Here is a 23,434-nt window from a genome sequence, read left to right as displayed (position 1 = left end):
GGCTTCCCTGGTGGCGCAGTGGTTGAGAATCTGCCTGCCAATGCAGGGGACACGGGTTCGAGCCCTGGTCTGGGAAGATCCCACATGCCGCGAAGCAACTAGGCCCGTGAGCCACAACTACTGAGCCTGCGCTCTAGAGCCTGTGCTCCGCAACAAGAGAGGCTGCGACAGTGAGAGGCCCGCGCACCGCGATGAAGAGTGGCCCCCGCTTGCCGCAACTAGAGAAAACCCTCGCACAGAAACGAAGACCCAACACAGCCAAAAATAAATAGAAATAAAATTAAATAAAATAATTTTTTAAAAAAAGGATTAAAGTAAAAGAATGTACAAGACATATCAGAACAAGTAACCAAAAAAGACAGACCAGAACCATTTAAAAAAAAAAAATTAAATAAAAAAAAATCCTGGCCACGCGTCCTCAGGAAAGTTGGTGAACCTCATCTGTAATTTGGCGATGGATAACAGTCCCTATGTCATGGGGACGCTGTGCAGACTGAGGTAATTAACATGAGGAAAGCAGTTAACAGTCCTTACGCGTAATGATGCTATTCAAGTGTCTGTTAAATAAAATTTAAACGGAGGTAGAATTTCACTTGGATGGGGTGAGTATTGTTAAGGGAGTGAAGAGCTTTCTGCGGTAAGCACCAGAATAGCCATGCTAGGGAACAGGAAGGAAGTGGTGTGTCTGCTGTAGGCGCCGGGGGTCGAGGAGCGGTGACAGAAAATGTTGGCCCAGTAGGGCGAGGCCATGAGTACAGAGTCTTGATCAACTTCTTAAATAGTCTGGGCTTTCACCTGCCAAACACTAGGAAGCTCCGGAAGGATGGTCAGCCGGCAGGTGGCGTGGAGAAAAGTGACATTTTAGGAAGAGCACTCTGAGGGCATCCTACACCTTTACACCCACCTGACACACCCATGAGCTACTTGTCAACTGGTCCATTAAAGGACCCTTTCCACACCTACAAGTATTCATGGCAAGCAGCTGGCCCTTCTCAACTCTGAAATCTGTCCCGCCCTAGACAGCTTCTGTAGCCTCTGCAGTTGGGGGAGGGAAGCTTGGAAAGTCATTAACTTTAATAAACTTTAATTTTTTGGTCTTAAAAAATAGCACAGTTATATGAAATTCTATTTCAGTTAAAAATTATTGGTGTCTCTTGGCTGATTGATTTCTTTTTCTTCCTCCCTTCCTTCCTTCCTTCCTGCCTTCCTTCCTTCCTTCCTTCTTTCTTTTTTCTGTCTCAGCTAAATTCTTATAGGTCCTGAGTGCCCTCTGGTCACTGTAGGTATTTTAGACGTTCGTAAGTGTTCTTAGACCATACCTCCAATTGTCACCCAGCTGATGTCATTCCCACAAACACAGACACTACAAAGGATGAACTAAGCATAGCTGTTATTTTTTTCTTTCTCCATTATCCGATGGGGGAAAAGCATCATAGGTGGCTTAATCAAAACCAGGATCATTCCAAATTTCTTTTACTTATCTTCACTAAGTCAGTGGCATTTGGAAATGAAGAAGCTAGAAATATCTAGAAAATAAACTATAGAGTTCTTTGTGGGGGCATAGGAGAGAGGGAAAAGTCAGGGATAATTCCCAGATTTCTGGCTTGGGTGATTGGAGTGGTGGCATCATTGATTGACATAAGGAAAGAGGAGGCGCAGGCAGGCCTGCTACATAATTTACAGGGTTTACTGGAAAATGAAAACACAGGTCCCTAGTTCAAAATGCAAGGGGAACTCTTTCCTTTCTTCCATGGTGTCTCTCTCAACTTGTCATGGTGGTCTTTATTTCCTACTTAATGTCATACTCTCTTGGGTACAGGGACACATGCAGAGTGAGTGCAGACCCTACAGATGAGGAGGCACAGAGCAGCCAGGTTACGCCTCCCGCCAACCAGGGACCAGCACCCGTGGAACTCAAGCCAGGCATCTCCCCTTCCCTGAGGCCGCAGTCCCAACCCAACTGTAGGCAGGTGAGCCCCAAGGATATCGTTACCTCTGTGCCAGGATGCACTAGGTACCTGGATAGGGGTGGGCAAGAGGCTTACACAACTGCCAAGTTGCCCGCTGAATGGGACCGTGCGCTGCCAGCCTGGCACTGGGACGGCCACTGCTTTGCCCTGTCCTGAGATACACACGGTGAGCATGTCCATCCCCCACCCTCCCTGCACCCGTGCCCAGGACCCCACCACTGGGGACAGAGGTGCAGCAGCACGGGAGATGGGGAGGCGAGGCCCTCGGTGCAAGAGGCCAGGAGCAGCAGGCTGAGAACCTCTCCCAGGGGTGCAGGGTGGCGGAGGGAGGGAGGATGGCGTGTGAGCCGACACACGTGCTCCATTGTCTCGTAGGACTTCACCTACAAAACATAAATTCAAAGCTAAAGTTATTAAGAATTTCAAAACAGCTAATGCAGAGCACTAAACACCAAGTAGGAGACCCTTCTGAGCTTGGGTCCCTAAGTGACTGCCTGGCTGTGGACCTGTTGTTATGGACTGAACGTCTGTGTCCCCCCAGACTCATAGATTGAAGCTCTCTCTCCTCCAGTGTGGCTGTATTTGGAGACAAGGCCTTTAGGGGGTGGTTAAGGTTAAATGAGGTCCTAAGGGTGGGGTCCTATCTAAGAGGATTGGTGGCCTTATAAGAAGAGGAACACCGGCACACAGAGAGGAAAAGCCAGCCGGCAGCCAGCCAGGGAGAGGGCTCATACCAGAGCCCAACCATGCCAGCACCCTGATCTCAGACTTCCAGCCTCCAGAACTGCAAGAAAACAAATTCCTGTTGTCTGAGCCACCCAGTCTGAGGTACTTTGTTAGGGCAGCCTGAGCTGACTAAGACACCCATGAAGCCAGACCTGGGAGCAGGTTTTTTGAGAAAGATCATGAATTCCATTATGGATCTGTTGAGTTTTGGTTTTTTTAAAATAAATTTATTTATTTTATTTTATTTATTTTTGGCTGCGTTGGGTCTTCGTTGCTGTGCGCGGGTTTTTCTCTAGTTGTGGAGAGCAGGGGCTACTCTTCATTGTGGTGCACGGGCTTCTCATTGCAGTGGCTTCTCTTGTTGCGGAGCACAGGCTCCAGGTACGTGGGCTTCAGTAGTTGTGGCACGTGGGCTTCAGTAGTTGCAGCTCGCGGGCTCTAGAGGGCAGGCTCCAGTAGTTGTGGTGCACGGGCTTAGTTGCCCCACGGCACGTGAGATCTTCCCAGACCAGGGGTTGAACCCATGTCCCCTGCATTGGCAGGCAGATTCTTAACCACTGCGCCACCAGGGAAGCCCGGATCTGTTGAGTTTTAAGGTACCTAAGTTATAGTCAACGGGCAATTTCTCACATACAGACTTACAGATCCATCAGCCAAGAGTGAGGCTGAGTGAGGCTGGAAATACCAGTTTGGGAGGCATTAGTACATAAACAGCAATTAGATACAGGGGAGGCGATGAGATCACTCAAGCACAATGTTTGGAGTGAGAAGAGGGTGAGGATAGAAACCAAGGTGAGGGTTGCCAACATTTAGGATGTGTCCAGATCACAGGGAAGACAGTGACAGGGAAGGAGAGGTCAGAAAGGGAGGGAGGAAATCCAAGAGCAGAGTGGTGTTCCGGAAGCTAAAGAAAGAAGTTGGACTCCTGGGCTCTTCAGCAGGAGATTATGGCTTGGCAGATCTGGGGTGGGATCCAAGAACTTGTGTTTTTGAAAGGTCTCGGCATGATGCTGATGCCCTGCCAAGTTTGGGAACCACTGATAGAAAGCAAATAACATGACTTGTATTCAAATTGACCTGGGCTCTAATCCTGAAGTTGTCACAGTTTAGTTGTTTGAGCTGAAACACGATACTTAAATCTTTTTGAGCCTCGGGCACCTCATACATTAAAAAATGGGAGTGATGGCCCTACTTAGTGGTATTGATTTAAAGACTGGAGATAATGTATGTAAATCATCCAGCTCACAGTAAATGTTCAGCAAATAGCAGGCAATGCAATGAAAGTAATGAATGTAGACCACTCCCTTAATAAATAGCTTGACCTTGAGGGGCAGGAGAAAAGGGTCAACAGCTGCAGGTGTACAAGGCTCAAAGAGGGACAGTGTTTTGTTTTGTCTTAATTTTGTAAGATGGCTGAAATTTGCGCATGTCTGTAAGCTGAGAAGCAAGAGTAGGAGATGCGGTGTGATGAGCTCAGATCTCTGAGTTGATGAGAGGAATTTTCTCCAATTGACGAGAGGAACTGTCTCCACAGGTGTAATGATTAGCTTCTAAAGGGAGGAGAAACCCCCTGGAAAGAAGTTAGTTGGTACAGGAGCAGGACATCTGGAGGTTTCACTCTTAGTAATTCCAATTTTCTCCATGAAGCAGGAGGCAATATCATATGCCAACAGTGGTAGGGTTCTTGAGAAGAGGCACAATTTTGGAAAGAATATGAAAGAAGTTTGAGGAATAACAGAGCCAGATGACAAAAGATACATAGAAGGATTAATAGGAAGTGCCAAGGTCTTAGCTTGCTTTCATGTCTTGGGTATTGTGAATAGTGCTGCTATGAGCACTGGGGTGCATGTATCTTTTTGAATTAGAGTTTTCTCTGGGTAGATGCCCAGGAGTGGGATCACTGGATCATGTGGTAGCTCTATTTTTAGTTTTTTGAGGAACGGCCGTACTGTTCTCCATAGTGGCTGCACCAATTTACATTCCCACCAACAGTGTGGGAGGGTTCCCTTTTCTCCACACCCTCTCCAGCATTTATTATTTGTAGACTTTTTGATGATGGCCATTCTGACCGGGGTGAGGTGATACTTCTTTGTAGTCTTGATTTACATTTCTCTAATAATTAGTGATGTTGAGCATCTTTTCATGTGCCTGTTGGCCACCTGTATGTCTTCGTCTGCCCATTTTTTGATTGGGTTGTTTGTTTTTCTGTTATTGAGTTGTATGTGCTATCTGTATATTTTGGAAATTAAGCCCTTGTCAGTCGCATCATTTGCAAATATTTTTTCCCAGTCCATAGGTTGTCTTTTCGTTTTGTTTAGGGTTTAATATGCCCCTTCTTGAAGAGAACATGGAACAGGGCAAGAACACCTTAACACTGATTGGACCACGCCCCTCTCAAGCTGAGCTCAGTTCCCCCAACCACACTGCTGCTGGGGGGGAGGGGGTGGAGTGGATATTAAAGCATCAACCATAATGCTGCCTGTACTTTTGGTTTCTTCCAGAACATATAAATCAGAAGACATTTTTGTATTCAAGTCTTTTTTTAAAAAATAAATTTATTTATTTTATTTTTGGCTGCGTTTGGTCTTCGCTGCTGTGCGCCGGCTTTCTCCAGTTGCGGTGAGCTGGGGCTACTCTTCGTTGCGGTGCGCGGGCTTCTCATTGCGGTGGCTTCTACTCGTTGCAGAACACGGGCTCTAGGCACGCAGGCTTCAGTAGTTGCAGCACGTGGGCTCAGTAGTTGTGGCTCGTGGGCTCTAGGCATATGGGCTTCAGTAGTTGTGGTGCACGGGCTCAGTTGCTCTGTGGCACGTAGGATCTTCCCGGACCAGGGCTTGAACCCGTGTCCTCTGCATTGGCAGGCAGATTTCCAACCACTGCGCCACCAGGGAAGCCCTATATTCGTCTTATTATCACAAAATACAATGTATTACAATGCTTTTGACAAATGGTTGAAAATATTGTTGATTGCTTATGAATGGAATTATCTTGGAAATTGTAAAAATTAAGTTTGTTAAATAAGAATAAGAAAATTGAAAGAAATGGAGGGAATGGAGCTACATAAATTCATCATTGTACTGTTATTTTGGGTAAGAGTTCCATTTTTTCCTGTATAGAAATATTGATATTTTCTAAGAAAATTTTATGTGTAGTTAGCTCTTACCCTTGATAGATTTTTGAATATTTTTGAATTCACATCTTACTAATATATATATATATATATATATATATATATATATATATCATCAAAGGTGCAAGCAGTGAAAGAAAAAAATTGATAGTTTGGACTACATGAGAATTAAAAACTTTTGTGCTGCAAATGATACCATAAAGAAAGTGAAGACTATTTGGAAGTTGCTAAATGAGAATCTCTTAAATATTCTCAGCATGTACACACACACACATACACGAAAGATAACTATGTGCAGTGATGGATGTGTTGACTAACCTTATTGTGATGATCATTTCACAGTATGTACATATACCAAATCATCATGTTATACACCTTAAAGTTAAACATTGTTATATTTCACATATCTCAGTAAAGCTGGGGGCAAAAAGATGGTGAAAAGACAACCCAAAAAATGAGAGAAAATATTTGCAAATCTTATGTTTGATAATGGGCTGTATCCAGAATACATAAAAATGCTTATAACTTAGTAATAACCCAAATTTTAAATGGGTAAGAGATTTGAATATACATTTCTCTCAAGAAGATATACAAGTGGGCCTTAAGCACACGAAAAGATGCTCAGCATCATTACTCATTAGGGAAACCAAAACCACAGTAAGATTCTGCTAAAGCACCCAACCTGTAGGGTGGCTATAATAAAAAATATGGACAATAACAAGTTTTGGTGAGGATGTGGAGAATTGTAAGGCTCATAGGTTGCTGGTGGGAATGTAAAATGGTATAGCCACTTCGAAAAACAGTTTGGCACTTCCTCAAAAATTTAAACATAGAGTTACCATATGACTCAGTAATTTCACTCTTAGGTATACACCCAGAAGAAATGAAAGCATATGTCCACATAAAAACTCGTACACAAACAAATGTTTCTAGAAGAATTATTCATAATAGCCAAAAAGTAGAAGCAATCCAAATGTCCATCAACTCATGAATGGATATATAAAATGTGACATATTCATACAATGGCGTATTACTCAGTCCTAAAAAGAAACAAAGTACTGACACATGTTATAGCACAAACCAACCTTGAAAACATTATGCTGTGTGAAAGAAGCCAGTCACAAAAGACCACATAGTGTATGCTTCCATTTATATGAAATGTCAAGAACAGGCAAATCTACAGAGACAAAGTCGATTAGTAGTTATTAGGGCTGTTGGTGAAGTGGATGTGGGGTGGGGGATGGGAAGGAGATGAGAGATCACAGCTAATGGGTATGTTATTTTTAGGGGGGATGAAAACTTTCTAAAGTTAGACTGTGGTGGAAATCACACAACCCTGTGGACATAGTAAAAGCCATTGAATTATACACTTTTTAAATTGTGATTTCTGTGGTTGTTGAATTGTATACTTTAAATGGGTGAATTTTATAGTATGTGAATTATATCTCAACAAAGTTGTTTTAAAAAATGAACTTCATCAATGAGCAGTAAGTGGAATTCACATACCTCCAGAGATGTTACCCTGAGAAGGATACATCACTTTTGGAGTATTCTGGCTGGGGATGAGTAATCGGAATTTAATCCTGAGCAAAAGAGGCAAGATACAAAATCAAACAGAAAAAAAAAAAAAAAAAAAGCCCAAGTTAGAGAATCAGAGAGCACACAAGGAGAAAAAATGTGGGCAGGGGCTCGGGGGACTATTATTCACGTCCTCAGAGAGATAAGATAGTGTCACATTCATGACATGAGAAGAGGATCCTATGACAAGGAACATTAGGAGAAGAAAAAAACAGCCCTTAGAAATTAAATACATGTTAGTGGAAATGAGGAGCTCCTTGGAAAAATAGTTTTGGAAATTTCCCCAAAAGTGGAGAAAAAAGACAAAGAGATAAAGGATTAGAGAGAATAGGTGAGACGGTAAGAGGATCTGTCCAGTGAGTCCAAAGCCTAAGTAATAGGAAGTCCAGAAAAAGAGAAAATGGAGAGGCAGAAATCAGCAATTAAAGTAATTTAAGAAAAAAATCTCAGAACTGAAGAACAAGTTGTTTGATCAAAAGCCCTGTTGAGTAAATTTCACAAATCTAGAAACCTGAATTTTTCTGTCATCGGTAGGTGAGGAGCAATTGCCCAGTGGTGTAGAGTTGGGCAGGGGTGTAGAGTCTGGCACAATTGATTAAAAAGACTTACACTAAGGTACCTCACTGTGAAATTTCAGAACACTGGGAACAAAGAAAAGATTCTACAGTCTTCTAGAGATGGTGGTGGGGGGTGTTTGGAAAAGAGAGGGTAGGATTTGGAATATGAATGTTTTTGATTTTCCTTTAGAAACTCTGGAAGTAAAAAGACTATAGAGCATTGCCTTCAAGATTCTGAAAGAAAATTATTTTCTTGCATAATTTTATTTTATACCCAGCTCATTTATTATGTATGTATGAAGATAGATTTAAAATATTTTTAGACTTTCAAAATCCCTCCAAATTTGCCTCCCATGCACTCTTTCCTCAAGAAGCTCTCAAGGAGGAAAAAAAAAAAAAGATTTAGCTGAGAACCGGATAAGATATGAAGAAAAAGAAGATTCCACATGGGAGAGGGGTAAAGGGAATCCCGTGAAGTACTATGAAAGAAGTACTAGGATCACAGCTACACCCTGGATGTGAGGGCAACCTATCCAATGTACTCAAAAGACCAGTATATTGAAGATTATAATTTCCAAGACCTCTATTGCCATTGTACCATCTTTTTGAGGACAGAGTGAGCCTGGCACTGATTCTTATGTAACCTTGACTTAGCTTAACCATATGGTTATGAATTTCCGCTCTTCTCTTTATGCCCAGTTAGTTCACTCCACATAAGTGGTCGCTTTCATTTATTCATGAGCACTAGAGGTGGGTCACAAACATAGAAGCTGAAAATACAGGGCAACCCACTCTCTCTGACAGATTTCCGCTGTGCATCCAATATCTGGTCTATACATACTCCAACCCCGCCTGCTGTCCTGACCATGGTGCGCCCTGTGATTCTCAGCCTCACTCACCCATGACCGTACCTTACCCACTGACTCCCAGGTCACAGTGGTCCTTCCTTTACACAACTAGGTTTCTATCTGATACTCAGTTTTTCAAAACAATGTATCGTTTGTCTAGGAATACAAACATAGGTGGAAAACTGTAAAAAAAAAAAAATGCAAGGAAATTATTAACACAGAAGAGTGGTTACTTGGAAGTTGGGGAGGGGGAAATGGAGGAAAAATATTAAAGGTACCAGTAAATATTCTATTTATTACCGAGTATGTTTAGGTCTGTGAGTGAGAAAGAGAGACAGAGGGAGAGATGTGTATGTAGATGTTCACCGTATCATTATTCTGTAAATGGTACATGTGTTTTATATTATTTATCTGTGCATTATAGCTTCATGTTTGCTATATTTCAAAACAAAAATTTCTTTCAAAAGACAGTAAGCAAAATCACTGGCATTTTGGTCAGAACTTCCTTTTCCTTAATCAAGGATTTATAGACACTGGCAGACATTTAAAACAGTTTTATCCTGAAGGAATTGCAATTGTCCTTCTAAAATCCACGTTTATTGTATTTTATTTTAAAAAATTTTTTGGCCACAATGCGCGTGGCATGCGGGATCTTAGTTCCCTGACCAAGGATCAAACCCACGCCTTCTGCAGTGGAAGTGCAGAGTCTTAACCACTGGACCGCCAGGGAAGTCCCTAAGATCCATTTTTAAATGCTCAAAAGTTGGAGGAAGGATGAATGTAACAGAGTTCAGGAGATGAATTTCTAGAAACAGACAATGCCAGATCATGAAGGACCTTGAATGCTAGAATCATCCCGGCCTGCAGGGAGGTCTCTGACTACACCTGGATGAGGACCAGATATGTGTGGCTGGTGATTTCCCCCTCCCTCAGCCTTTTTCCATCAGTGTGTCTGGGGCAGATCAGGAGGTTGCAGAGCCCCAGTAACAAGTGATGTGCAAGCTCACAGGAAATGTCTCAGGTTCTTAGAGGAGGCGAGGTGTTTTGTTTGTTTGTTTGTTTGTTTAAGAAAGAGCTCTTGTATTTTTTATTTTATCATTATTATCATAAAATTTTTTAAGATTTTTTTTAATAAGAAAGAAAAAGAAACAGCTTTTGACTTGCAACTGGGCCGTTAGACACCATGTAACCTGTGCTGCCTTACGTGGGCCAGGCATTAGCTGGTCCAATTAGCTGTTATACTACTCCTGCCCAGAGGTGCTACTTCAAAAAAAGGAATAAATATGTACAATAAGGACTATGCCTGAACAGGTCCTGAGAGATAATTGTTTCAAGAGCAGAGGGATTGGGACTTCCCTGGTGGTCCAGTGGTTAAGACTCCACGTTCCCAATGCAGGGGGCCTGGGTTCGATCCCTGGTCTGGGGACTAGATCCCACATGCCGCAACTAAAGATCCTGCACGCCACAATGAAGATCCTGCATGCCGCAACTAAGACCTGGCGCAGCCAAATTAATTAATTAATTATTTTTTTTTAAAAAGCAGATGGATCATATTTGCTGTGTGTCTGCTCATGCTACACTCTGGCCCCTGCTTGACTGTGGACACTACTGTGTCATTGACTGAGGAGAAACTATTTTGAGCCTGATTTAGAGATGCTGCTTGTGATGTAGCCCCTCTCAGAAGTTGTCCTGAAGGACAGGGAAGCAGAAAAATCCTCCCGGTGGAATGAACATTAAGCAACACATCTCCTTGTCCTCTTCATCCAGAAGAAGAGATTAGCCTGAACTAAGAAACTACATCGATTCCTGGGCAAAGGCTAGTGTCTTGACTGGATGACCAGTGACTTGGAATGACCACGATGGGGAGATTGCTGGCGAGGAGCTTTGGGCCAAGAGTGTGCAACTAATTTGTGCACAGGTAAATGTTCACCAAGAGTCCTCCACTGAGGAGAAGGCTCGTGATAATCAGTTTGGCAAGACAACTCATTTTGCAGATGCCAGTCAAGCTCCTTGTCTGACCATTTCAGTGCTTGCTCGTTAATAAAGTGGTAATAGTGTCAAGACAGAAGCTGTGCAAAACCTCATCAATCTGGACTTGCCCTCACCAGAGCCAGCCTTGTGTATCATAGGCTAACTGCCAGTGTTGAGTGCCCGACATGCCAGCAGCAACAATCCTGTGCCCCTAATATGGTACCACCTCCCAGGGGAAACAGATGTCACATGGTAGTAGGTCGATTACATACCACGGGACCTCCTCAGTTACAAAGTGGGCAGGAATCCACCCTCACAAGGATGTATACTTATTCTGAATTTGGATTTGTTTTCTTTGTTGTCCTTCTAGCACCATCATCTGGGGACTTACAGTACACTATACTGTCATATACTCCCAAATAATATTACTTCTAACCTAGAAAATCAATCCACACTGAAAGAAGAAAGGTAATGGGTTTATCTTCTCAGGACTCGCTGATCTTACCATGTATTCAATCACCCAACAGCAGACAGCTAGCTGCCCACATAGAATGGTAGAATGGCCTGTTAGCAACAGGGGGGATCAACAATGTAATTGCCTACAGCCTCAGAGAGACAAACAAGAAAAGAACTTTCCAGTCAGAATGGAACTGCATATGTGGACTCATGTAGATAGGAGAAAACACAGCATATCTGATGTGTTACAAGTAATTCAGGAAGGCAGAGGATGGGGAGGGCAAGAAAATGGGCTTAGCAGGTGAACTCTGCAGGTCTCACTGAGAAGCATGGCCTTTCTTCCACAGGCGATCGGGAGCCAAGGAAGGTTGCCATGTGAGAGTGACAGGTACAATTTACAGCACAATTTACAGTTCGGAGGGGTGCCCTTGCCACCACACATTCCTCCTTCGGAGGGTAAGTCATTGCTTGAATGCTTGGTGGTTCTTCAGTCCTTCTCCAGGAGGTGAAGCTTCCCTTCCCACGATGCAGGCAGGATCGCAGTGACTGGCTTCTAACAACAGGGTAGATAACAGAACAATTGTAACTTTACAGACAAGAAAACCCCTAAACTAAGCCATCAAGGGTAACATCAGCAGAAATGCATCACATTAATATAAGGCAGCCTCTGATGTGATGCCAGGAGAGGAACACACCACCTCTGTGATGTTCTTCCCAAAAGCTGGGTGAAGGTTATGGTGGAACTTTCTGGACTATCATTTCAACTCTTCTGTAAATGAGAATTATTTCAAAATAAAAGTATGAAAATTATTTTAAAGTAAGAAGAAAAAAAAGGATAATACCTTGTCTGAAAGATCTTCACTAAAGATAATTTTAGAGAATATATTTCAAGCAGAGTGAAATGATTCTGCATGGAAGGTCTGAGATTCAAGAAGGAGTGATGAGCAGAGAAATTGTAAGTATTTGGTAATTCGAAACAAATGTCAACTATATAAACTATAGGGACTTCCCTGGAGGTCCAGTGGGTAAGCCTCCATGCTCCCAATGCAGGTGGCCCAGGTTCGATCCTTGGTCGGGGAACTAGATCTCGCATGCATGTTGCAGCCAAGAAGTCTGCATGCTGCAACGAAGATCCCGAGTGCCGCAACTAAGACCTGGCACAGCCAAAAATAAATAAATAAATAATAAATAAGGGCTTTCCTGGTGGTGCAGCGGTTAAGAATCCGCCTGCCAATGCAGAGGACACGGGTTTGAGCCCTGGTCCAGGAAGATCCCACATGCCGCGGAGCAGCTAAGGCCGTGAGCCACAACTACTGAGCCTGTGTTCTGGAGCCCACGAGCCACAACTACTGAAGCCCACACGCCTAGAGCCCATGCTCTGCAACAAGAGAAGCCACCACAATGAGAAGCCTGCACACCACAACGAAGAGTAGACCCTGCTCACTGAAACTAGAGAAAGCCGGCGCGCAGCAATGAAGACCCAATGCAGCCAAAAATAAAATAAATGAAATAAATTTTTTTAGTTAATTAAAATAAATAAATATTTTTAAAAAACTATATAAACAATAATATTTTGAGGACTTAAAAAAAAGAGACAATACACATGAAAAAAATACCAAGTATACTAAAACAGAGTATCACAGTTTAACTGTTCTAGGATTCTTGTGCCATTCAACAAGATGATAAAAATATTAACTTTAGACTTTGACAAGTATACGTATTAAAATGTCTGGCATTACAACTAAAAGAAGGATATTTATCATCCACTTAAGTAAATTTTTTAAAAATCTCAAAAAATTCAAAATAAGGCAAGAAAGTAACTGCAAATAAGTATAGAAAAGATAGGATAACTAAAAACCACAAAATAAAATAGTAGAAGTAAATACAAATAAAAAATAAATAGACTAAGTGCTCTAGTTAGAGAAAAAATATTAAACTATGTTTTTATAAATTTGTTTTTTATTTATTTTTATTTTATTTTTGGCTGTGTTGGGTCTTCGCTGCTGCGTGTGGGCTTTCTCTAGTTGCGGCGAGCAGGGGCTACTCTTCCTTGTGGTGCACGGGCTTCTCATTGCAGTGGCTTCTCTTGTTGCGGACCACAGGCTCTAGGTGTGCGGCCTTCAGTAGTTGTGGCTTGTGGGCCTTGGTAGTTGTGGCTCGTGGGCTCTAGAGTGCAGGCCCAGTAGTTTTGGCGCACGAGCTTAGTCGCCCCGCGGCATGTGGGATCTTCCCGGACCAGGGCTTGAACCCGTGTCCCCTACACTGGCAGGTGGATTCTTAACCACTGTGCCACCAGGAGAGCCCTAAACTATGTTTTTAGAAGTCAAGATATTAGTTGGCTTACAAGAGACATTTTTAAGACATAAGTATACAGAGAGTTGAAGGAAAAGAGTAGAAAAAGATATATCAGGCAAATACTAACCAAATGAAAGCTAGCATCAGACCAAATAAACTTTAAGGCAAAAAGTACTACTGGAGATTATTTACCACAGTATAATAAGAAAAAAGTTCACTTCCCAAGAATGATATCACAATTATAAGTGTATGTGAACCTAATAACATAGCCTCAAAACACACTTGTATTTTTAAACTTGGAGAGAATTTCAAGGGAAAATAGGCAAATCCATCATCATTGTAGAGAATTTTACATTACTCTTAATAATGGATAAATCAAGCAGGAGAAAGACATCATCAGGTAACAGAAGATTTAAACAACACAGTTAAGAAGCTTGATCCAATAGCCATATATAGAGTATTGTTTTCCAGTATCACTTTTTTTTTCAAGCGCAGTGAAATACTTATGAAATTGATCATATGCACTAGGCCATAAAACAATTCTTAACAAATTTTCAAAGGATTAATATCATGCAAATTATATTATTTAACCATAGCTTAATTAAGTTAGGAATGAACAATAAAAAGATAACTAGAAAAGTCCCCTATATTTGAAAATTAACAAATACAATATTACGTAACTCAGAAAAATATTTTGATCTTGAAAATGATAAAAATACCACATACCATTGTTTAGCAGTGTTAAATTCTTTTATTAGAAAAGAAGAAAAAGTAAATGTGCTAAGTATCCCCTCAAGAAGTTAGATAAAAAACAAAAGAATAAATCTAAAGAAAATAGAAGAAATATTGATAAAGATGAAAATTAAGGAAATTAACAGAAATAGAGATCAACAAATCCAGAAGCTGTTTCTTTGAAAAGGTTTATAGCATTTTCTACCAATAATGTTCAAGGAAAAAAAGATGAGAAGGCAAAAATAAACAATAGTAAGAATAATAAAGAAAACATAATTACAGATACTACAGAAATTACATGGATATTAAAGGATAGTATAAACAACTTCCTGAAAATGAAAATGAAATAGACAAATTCTTAGAAAAATATGTTATCAAAACTGATTAAAGAAGATGGGAAACCATAATAATTTTACAACCATTATAAGAAATTGCATCAGTATGCAAACACTTTCCCACAGGGAAAACACTAGGTCTGGATGGTTTTACTGGTGAATTTTTCCAAATATTTAAAGAACAAATAATTTTACCTTATAAAACTATCAGGAGGGACTTCCCTGGTGGACCAGTGGGTAAGACTCTGTGCTCCCAATGCAGGGGGCCTGCGTTCGATCCTTGGTCAGGGAACAGTATCCTGCATGCATGTGGCAACTAAGAATCCGCATGCCACAACGAAGACCCTGCGTGCCATAACTAAGACCCGGAGCAGCCAAAATAAATAAATAAATAAATAAAGATCTTGAAAAAACTATGTAGAGAATAGAAAAAGAAAGAACTCTCCTTTCTCATTTCATGAGGCAAGCATAACTTTGATAACAAAATCAGAAAGAATAATTCAAGACAGGAAAATTATAGACCAGATTCACTCTGGGACATAATCACACAAATCCTAAAAAATTTACCTATGCATGTAAATCCTGCTATTTTAAAAATATAATATATCATGACCAAGTTGGATTTGTCCAGGATGCAAAGTGGATTTAACATTAGAAAAATAATCATTGCCCCTCATTGCCTTCAGAGGTTAAAGGAGAAAATTAACAATCATGTCATTAGTTGCAGGAAAAGCATTTGACAAAATTCAGCATTTGGTAATGTTAAAAACTCTTAGCAATGTGGAAATAGAAGGTAAGTTCCTCATTCTTATTAAGAGCATCCTCAAAAACTATAGCAAATATCACCCTCAATTTGAAAGCATTTCTTTTGCAAGATTAGAAGCAAGACAAGGGTACAAACTATCACCACACAAATGATAAAAAGAAAGGATTGACACATTTACGTAAATTAATAATAGGAGCTTTTGTTCACCAAGAGACACCACTAAGAAAAGTGAAATGACAAGCTAAAAACTAAGGGAAATAATATACAACATATATAACTGACATGTATCAGGACCTGGAAAACAGAAAGAATTAAGAAAGGTGCAAGCAATGCAATAGAAAAATAGGCAAAAGATTAGAACAAGAACTTCACAGAAAAGAAAACTGAAATGGTCAATAAATGTATAAAAAAAGGTCAATCTCACTAGTAACCAGGGAAATGCACATTAAGCTACCACAATAATAACAATACTAAAAATTGTGCTTATTATATAACGCAGACTATTTTAGTGCTATAACTATAGCAACTTTAAACTCTCACAGCAGACCTATGTGATAGTATGGCAGCTATTACTACTGATGTGCCCTGAATGAGAAAACTTAGAAAGTCGTAAAGTCAGGCAGTAAAAACTCCTTCAACTTTGTTCATTTTCAAAGTTGTATGGCACTTCTACATCTTTTGTATTTCCAAAAGAATTTTAGGATCTGCTTGTCAGTTTCTAGAAATGAATCCTGCTGGGATTATGATTGCGAGTGCAATGAATCTATAAATCAGTGTGGTGATAATTGACATCTTAACAATATTGAGTTTTCCAATCCAGAAGAAGTTTTATCTTTCCATTTTCTTAGGCCTTCTTTAACATTCTCAGCAATATTTTGTACTCAATAAACATATCTTGCACATTATTTGTCAGATTAATCCCTAAATATTTCATATTTTTGATGTGATTGTAAAATATATTGTTTTTTTACATTTTCATCTCCAATTGTTTGTTGCTGGTATATAGAAATACAATTTATTTTTTTTAACACTGTTAAAATACACATAACATAAAATTCACCAACTAACCTTTTTTTTCTTCTTTGGCCATGCTGCACGGCTTGTGGGATATTAGTTCCCTGACAAGGGATTGAACCCGGGCCCCCAGCAATGGAAGCATGGAGTCCTAACCACTGGACCACTAGGGAATTCCCCATCTTAACCATTTTCAAATGTACAGTTCAGTGGTGTTAAGTACATCCATCATGTTATTGTGCAACCATCATTACCATCCATCTCCAGAGCAAGACTGAAACTCTCCTTATTAAATAATAACTTCCCATTTCCCCCTCCTGCTATCTCCTGGAAACCACCATTCTACTTTATGTCTCTATAAACTTGACTACTCTAGGACCTCATTATAAGTGGTATCATACAATTTTTGTCTTTTTGTGACTGGCTTATTTTGCTTAACATAATATTCTCAAGGTTCTTCCATGCTGTAGCAGAAGTCAGAACTTCCTTCCTTTTCAAAGGTGAATAATATTCCATTGTATGTATAGACCATATTTCATTTATCCATTCATCCATCAATGGACATTTGGGTTGCTTCTACCTTTTAGCTACTGTGAATAATGCTGCTATGAACACGAATGTGCAACTATCTCTTCAAGAACTTGCTTTGAATTCTTTAAGATATACACCCAGATGTGGAATTGCTAGATCACATGGTATTTCTATTTCTAATTTCTGGAGGAACAACCATGCTATTTTCCACAGTGGCTGCAACATTTTACATTTTGAACAACACGTAAGTGTTCCAATTTCTCCACATCTTCATCAACATTGTTATTTTCTGTTGTTTGTTATTTTTTATAGTAGACACCCTAATGGGTGTGAGGTGGTATTTCATTGCGGTTTTGATTTTGCATTTCCCTCATGATTAGTGATGTTGAGCATCTTTTGATGAGCTTATTGACCATTTGTATATCCTCTTTGGAGAAAAGTCACTTCAAATCCTTTGCCCATTTTGAAATCAGATCATTAACACTTGCTTTTTGTATGTTGATCTTATGTGCTGCAACCTTGAAAAACATTAATTTTTTAGCAGTTGTTTGTAGATTCCATATGATTTTCTATCTATGAATAAAAGTTTAATTTCTTTCTTTCCAATCTAAATGCCCTTTAATTTTCCTGCCTTATTGATCTGGCTAGAATCTAGAGCACAATGTTGAATAGATGTGGTGACAGCAGGCATCTTTGCCTTGATCATGTCTCCAAAGGAAAGTATTGGTCTTTTATCATTAAATATCATGTTAGTTTTACATTTTTAAAAATACTCTTCATCAGGGTGAGAAAAGATTCCCTCTATCCTTAATTTGCTGAGAGATATTTGTGTGGAATAGATGTTGGATTTTGTCAAATGCTTTTTCTGTATCTGTTGTGATGATCATATGATTTTTTGTTTTTTAGTCTCCTAGGATCGTGAATTACCTCAACTGATTTTCAAATGTTAAACCAGCCTTGCATTCCTGGATAAACCCAGTTGGCCATGATATATTATTTGTTTTATATACAGTCATATTCAATTTGCTAAAAGTTTTGAAAGAATTTTGCATCTGTGCTTCCACATTCATGAAGGATACTCCTTTTCTAGTAATGCCTTTGTCTGGTGTTGCAATCAGAGTAATGCTGACCTCAGAAAATAAGTTGGGAAATATTCTCTCCCCTTCAATTTTCTGGAAGAATTTATGGAGAATTGGTTTTATTTATTTATTAAATGTTTGGTAGAATTTACCAGTGAGACCATATATCCCTGAAGTATCTTTGTGGAAGGTTTATAAACTACAAATTCCATCCCTTTAATAGATGTAGGATTATTCAAATTATCTATTTCTTCTGGTATATCCTTTAGTAGATTGTCATTCAAGGAATTTTCCCATTTAATCTAAGTTGTCAAATGTTTTGGCATAAGGTGGTTCATATTATTCCTTATTCTTTTAATGTGTATAGTATCTAAGGTTATGTCTCTCTTTTCATTCTTTATATTGTTAATTCATGTCTTCTCTTTTTGTTTTCACGGTCAGTCTCCTTAGAATTTAATTGATTTTTAAAATCTTTTCAACAAACAATCTTTTAGTTTCATGATTTTTCTCTTTTGCTTTCCTGCTTTTCATTTCATTGATTGCAACTCTTTATTATTTCCTCCCTCTATTTACTATGGGGTTTTTGTTTGCTTTTCTTTTTCTAATTTCTTAATGTAGATGCTTCATTAATTGATTTGTTCCCACTCTTCTAATATAACTGTTTAGTGCTCTAAATGTCCCTCTAAGCACTGACTTAGCTAGCCTCTACATATTTTGATATGTTTCATTTTCATTCAATAGAACACTTTCTAAGTTCTCTTGTAATTTCTTCTTTGATCCATGTGTTCTTTGCTTTGCAAACATTTACTGATTTTCCAGATACATTTCTGTAATTAATATCAGCTTAATTTAATTTTTGTCAGAGATCACACTGTGTATAATTTCAATCTTCTTGAATATATTAAAATTTGTTTCATGATCCAGAATATAGTCTATTTTGGTGAATATTTTGTGTGCACTAGCACAAAATGTGGATTCTTCTGTTGTTGGGTACAATGTTTTATAAATCTCTATTACTGGACAAGGTTCTTCACATATTCTATATCATTACTCATTTTCTTTCTACTGATTTTTTCATCAATTATTGATACAGGAGTGTTGAAGTTTTAACTGTAATTGTAGATTTGTCTATTTCTCTTCATTTCTATCAGTTTTTGCTTCAGTAATTTGAAGGTCTGTTATTAGTTCTATATACATTTATGATTGTTAAGTCCTTTTGATGAATTGACTCTTTTATCACTCTAAAATATCCACTTTTATTCCCGGTAATATTCCCTGATCTAAAATCTACCTATTTTTATATTAATACAGCCATTCCAGCATTCTTTTGATTAGAGTTTGCATGGTGTATCTTTTCTCATTCTTTTAATAGTAACTTATCTGTCTTTTTATTTAAAATTTATTCCTTATAGACACTACATATTTGGCTCATGCTTTTATTCAATCTGATAATGTGTACCTTTTATTCGGATGTTTATACCATATATATTTAATATAATTGCCAATATGGTTGAGTTTAAATCTATCATTTTGCTATAGTTTTCTATTTGTCTCATCTGTTCTTTGCTCCTTTTTTTCTTCTTTTCCTGTCTTCTGGATTGAGTAATTTTGTGACTCCATTTTATTTCTAGTATTGGCCTATTAGCTATACCTCAGATTTATTATTATTGTTCCTTTCAGTGGTTGCTCTAGAGTTTACAATATGCATCTTTAGCTTACCCCAGTCTACCTGCAAATATTATACCACTGTATGTGCAGTGTAAAACCCTGTGACAGCTACTCCCATTTCCTTAGACAACCCCATCATCCACTTCATTCTACATAAGTTTTAAACTCCATGTGCATTGTCTTTAATTTGCCTTCAAATCAATCATCTTATAAAGGAGATTAATTTAAAAAAATTATACTTATCCACACATTTCTCATTTCCAGTACTCTTAATACCTTTCTACAAACCCACATTTCCATCTAATAAAGGATATATACTTTTCTCTTCTTTCTGAAGAAATGGTTTCCACATTTCTGGCAGTTCAGGTCAGCTAGGGATAAACTGTCTTAGCTTTTTCTTTGTGTGTCTGAAAAACTTGTTATTTTGCCCTCTTTTCTAAAAGACATTTTTTTGTTTTTTGCTGACTAAGGAATTTCAGATGGAGTTTTTAATCTTTCAATAATCTAAAGTTATTTTTCCTCATTTTCTTCTTGGTTGTATAGTTTCTAAAGATAAGTCTAATGTAATTCTTACCTTTGTTGCTGTATATGTTATGTGTCTTTTCTAATCTGGCAAATGTTAAGATTTTTCTCTTTATCATTGATTTTCAGTAACTTTACTATAATGTGCCTTGGTGAGGTTATAATTTTGTTTATTCTGCTTGGTGTTCATTAAACTCCCTTGAATTTGTGGATTTACAGTTTTTATTCAATTTGGGAATATTCCAGCCATTATTCTTCAAATCTCTCTGCTAACCCCCAATACAGGGTAAATTCATCCTCAGTACTAAGATGATACCCTCCTGAGGACTCTACCCAAGGCCAACAGTGTTGAAAGCTCTTTCCATTCTGGCTTCTCGAAACAGGCACTATTTCCACCCACATGGGAGCTCTGGGAATTGTTTTACCTGTCATTTTTTGGTGGTTCTTTCCCCAATTAGTTTGTTCTCAAACATGTGCAAATTAATACCCATCCCCAGACCCTGCAGATACCTGGGGTTCTATACATATATATGCATCCTCCCCCTTTCTGGTTCTCTGTCCTGCAAATGTTAGCTACCCTGTTCTCCCTCAGTTGTGATCTTTATATCCTCAACTCAGCATATTGCTGGGCTCTGGGCTGAGGCCTGGACACTGTCTCAATGCAGTAAGCTGGGGCAATTAGATGGTTCGACCTGTGTACTTCTCTTGTTTCAGTCATCACTGCCCTACACTGTCTATTGTCCAATGTCTAAAAACTGTTTTTTCATATAGCTTTTTTCAGGTTTTCTAGTCATTTAAGAGGGGAGGATAAATCCAGTCCCCATTACTCAACCACGGTTAGAGCAGAAGTTCTTACTTGGAGAGCTTTTTAAAACACAGTCAAATTCATCTCACTCTCAGAAACTCAGATTCAGTAGGTTTGGCCTGGAATCCTGGAATCTTCACTTATTAAAAAGTACTCAGGTGATTCTGATACACAGGAAGTGTTGGAAACTATATCTTGATACATCAGGCAAAGCCTTGTTCAGACATTCTTCTAATCAGAAGGAAGGACAGACCTTTTCATTTTTAAAACTTTTCCTGGTTCTGAGTATGGTGGGGGTACTTACAGCAGACCAATGATCCAGTGAAAACAATAAGTTAATTCAGTCTCTGATCTATTAAGGTGCTTAGTTCTCCTAAGGGCTCTGCAAAGGAGATAATATTATCTGGATAATATTATCCAGAGACTCTATAGTTTTAATGTGTGGCATTCTATTAAAAATTACCAAGCAGGCCAAGAGCTAGTTTAAAAAAAGAAAAAAAAAAGAGACCAAAAACCAACGGAAAGAAAATGTAATAGAAATAGACCCACAGAAGATCTAGATATTGTAATGATCAGAAAGAGATTTAAAATAGCTGGGACTGATGTTCAAGAAAGTATTGGCGGGCTTCCCTGGTGGCGCAGTGGTTGAGAGTCTGCCTGCCAATGCAGGGGACATGGGTTCGAGCCCTGGTCTGGGAAGATCCCACATGCCACAGAGCAACTGGGCCCGTGAGCCACAATTACTGAGCCTGCGCGTCTGGAGCCTGTGCTCCGCAACAAGAGAGGCCGCGATGGTGAGAGGCCCGTGCACCGCGATGAGGAGTGGTCCCCACTTGCCGCAACTAGAGAAAGCCCTCGCACAGAAACGAAGACTCAACACAGTCATAAATAAATAAATAAATAAATAAAAAAGAACGTGAATTTCTTTAAAAAAAAAAGAAAGTATTGGCAAAAGTGGAGAAAAATAAAAAGATGGAAAATTTCTCCAAATGAATTAAATTTTATTTTTTAAAAATCACATGAACATCTTAGAACTTGAAAATACAATGATCAATATTAAGAACTCAATAAATAGATTTAAGATAAGACTTAAATTGTGCATACAAAATGTACAGACTCATGCACAAAGAGGCAGATGGTAAACAATGAAAAATTATGACATAGGTGTACATGAAATCCTAAAAGGAAAAGAGAGATAAGAAGAGATAGTGACCAAGATTTTTCTAAAACAGAGAAAAGATATCAAGCTACCAATTCAAGGGACTATATGAGTGGCACTCATCCCATGACCCAAGCGGGATGAGTATAAAGAAAACCGTATTTAGACACATCACAGGAAAATGGTTGAAAACTAAACAAAAAACAAAAAAACTAAAAGAAGCCAGAGGAAAAATGACATTACTTTCCAAAGGAGTAACAAAGGAATGATTGAAACCAGAGGACATCTTCAAAGTGCTGAAAAAAACTTGCTAAACGAGACTGCTATACCCAGCAAAAATATGAAGGATAAAATGAAGTTTTGAGGCAAACAGAGATGGAGAGAAATTGTCTCCAGCAGACCTGCTCTGAACAGAGGAATTATTCAAACAGAGGGAAAATAATTCCAGTTATAAGCACATAAATGTATATTGGAACAAGAAGCAATATAAAGGGTAAATATGTAGGCGAATATAATGAGTATTGACTGTACGATGATTATAGAACCTTGTGTGGTTTAAAATATATGCACAATTAAAATCCATGACAACAATAAACACAAAAGGGGAAGGGCTAAGTGGAGGCACAATATTATTCTAAGCTCTTAGTATCTGGGGGAAAGTGGTAAAAGTAATCCTTTATATTAGAGTGTAATAAGTCAATCAGGAATGCGGTAATCTCTAAGACTTCTTTAGAAATGTATAATTAATAAACTGATAGAGGAGGTTAATGGTATACTTAAATATTTAAATTAATTCAAAAGGCAAGAAATAAGAGAATAAGGGATATAAAGTAAATGGGCAAAGGAAATGAATAATAAGATGGCAGGTATAAATCCAAATACAGCAGTAATTATATCAAATGTAAATGGACTAAAAACTCCTGTTGAAACAAGGATAGAGCAGCCTTCCAATTTTAGGCTTAGCTGGACTCTGCATAAACTGTAGTTTATAACAGATACTACTGAAAGGGCGGGATTCCTAGAGCGAAATGTGGAAGGGGGAAGAACTTTTAGCTGCCAGCCCTGCATGGTTGAATTCTGAGTAAGCTTGAACCAAAGAGAAGCTGTCCTCTCAGTCCTGTGGATTTTGTTTTTTAATATGCAAAAGATGAAGACCTTAATATGTCTTTGCTGCAAACCTTTTATTTTGACAGCCTGAATGTGCCATTAAGTTATGCAAATGTAAAGCAAAGAGTCTCTGTAGAAGCTGTTTGAAGAGCTAAACTGTGCTTTGTTGTTGCAAATTGTTTTAA

Source organism: Balaenoptera ricei, chromosome 21 (assembly GCF_028023285.1).
Source record: "Balaenoptera ricei isolate mBalRic1 chromosome 21, mBalRic1.hap2, whole genome shotgun sequence".
Lineage (NCBI taxonomy): Eukaryota > Metazoa > Chordata > Mammalia > Artiodactyla > Balaenopteridae > Balaenoptera > Balaenoptera ricei.
The sequence above is the reverse complement of the archived record's forward strand: the minus strand, read 5'-3'. Positions refer to the sequence as shown.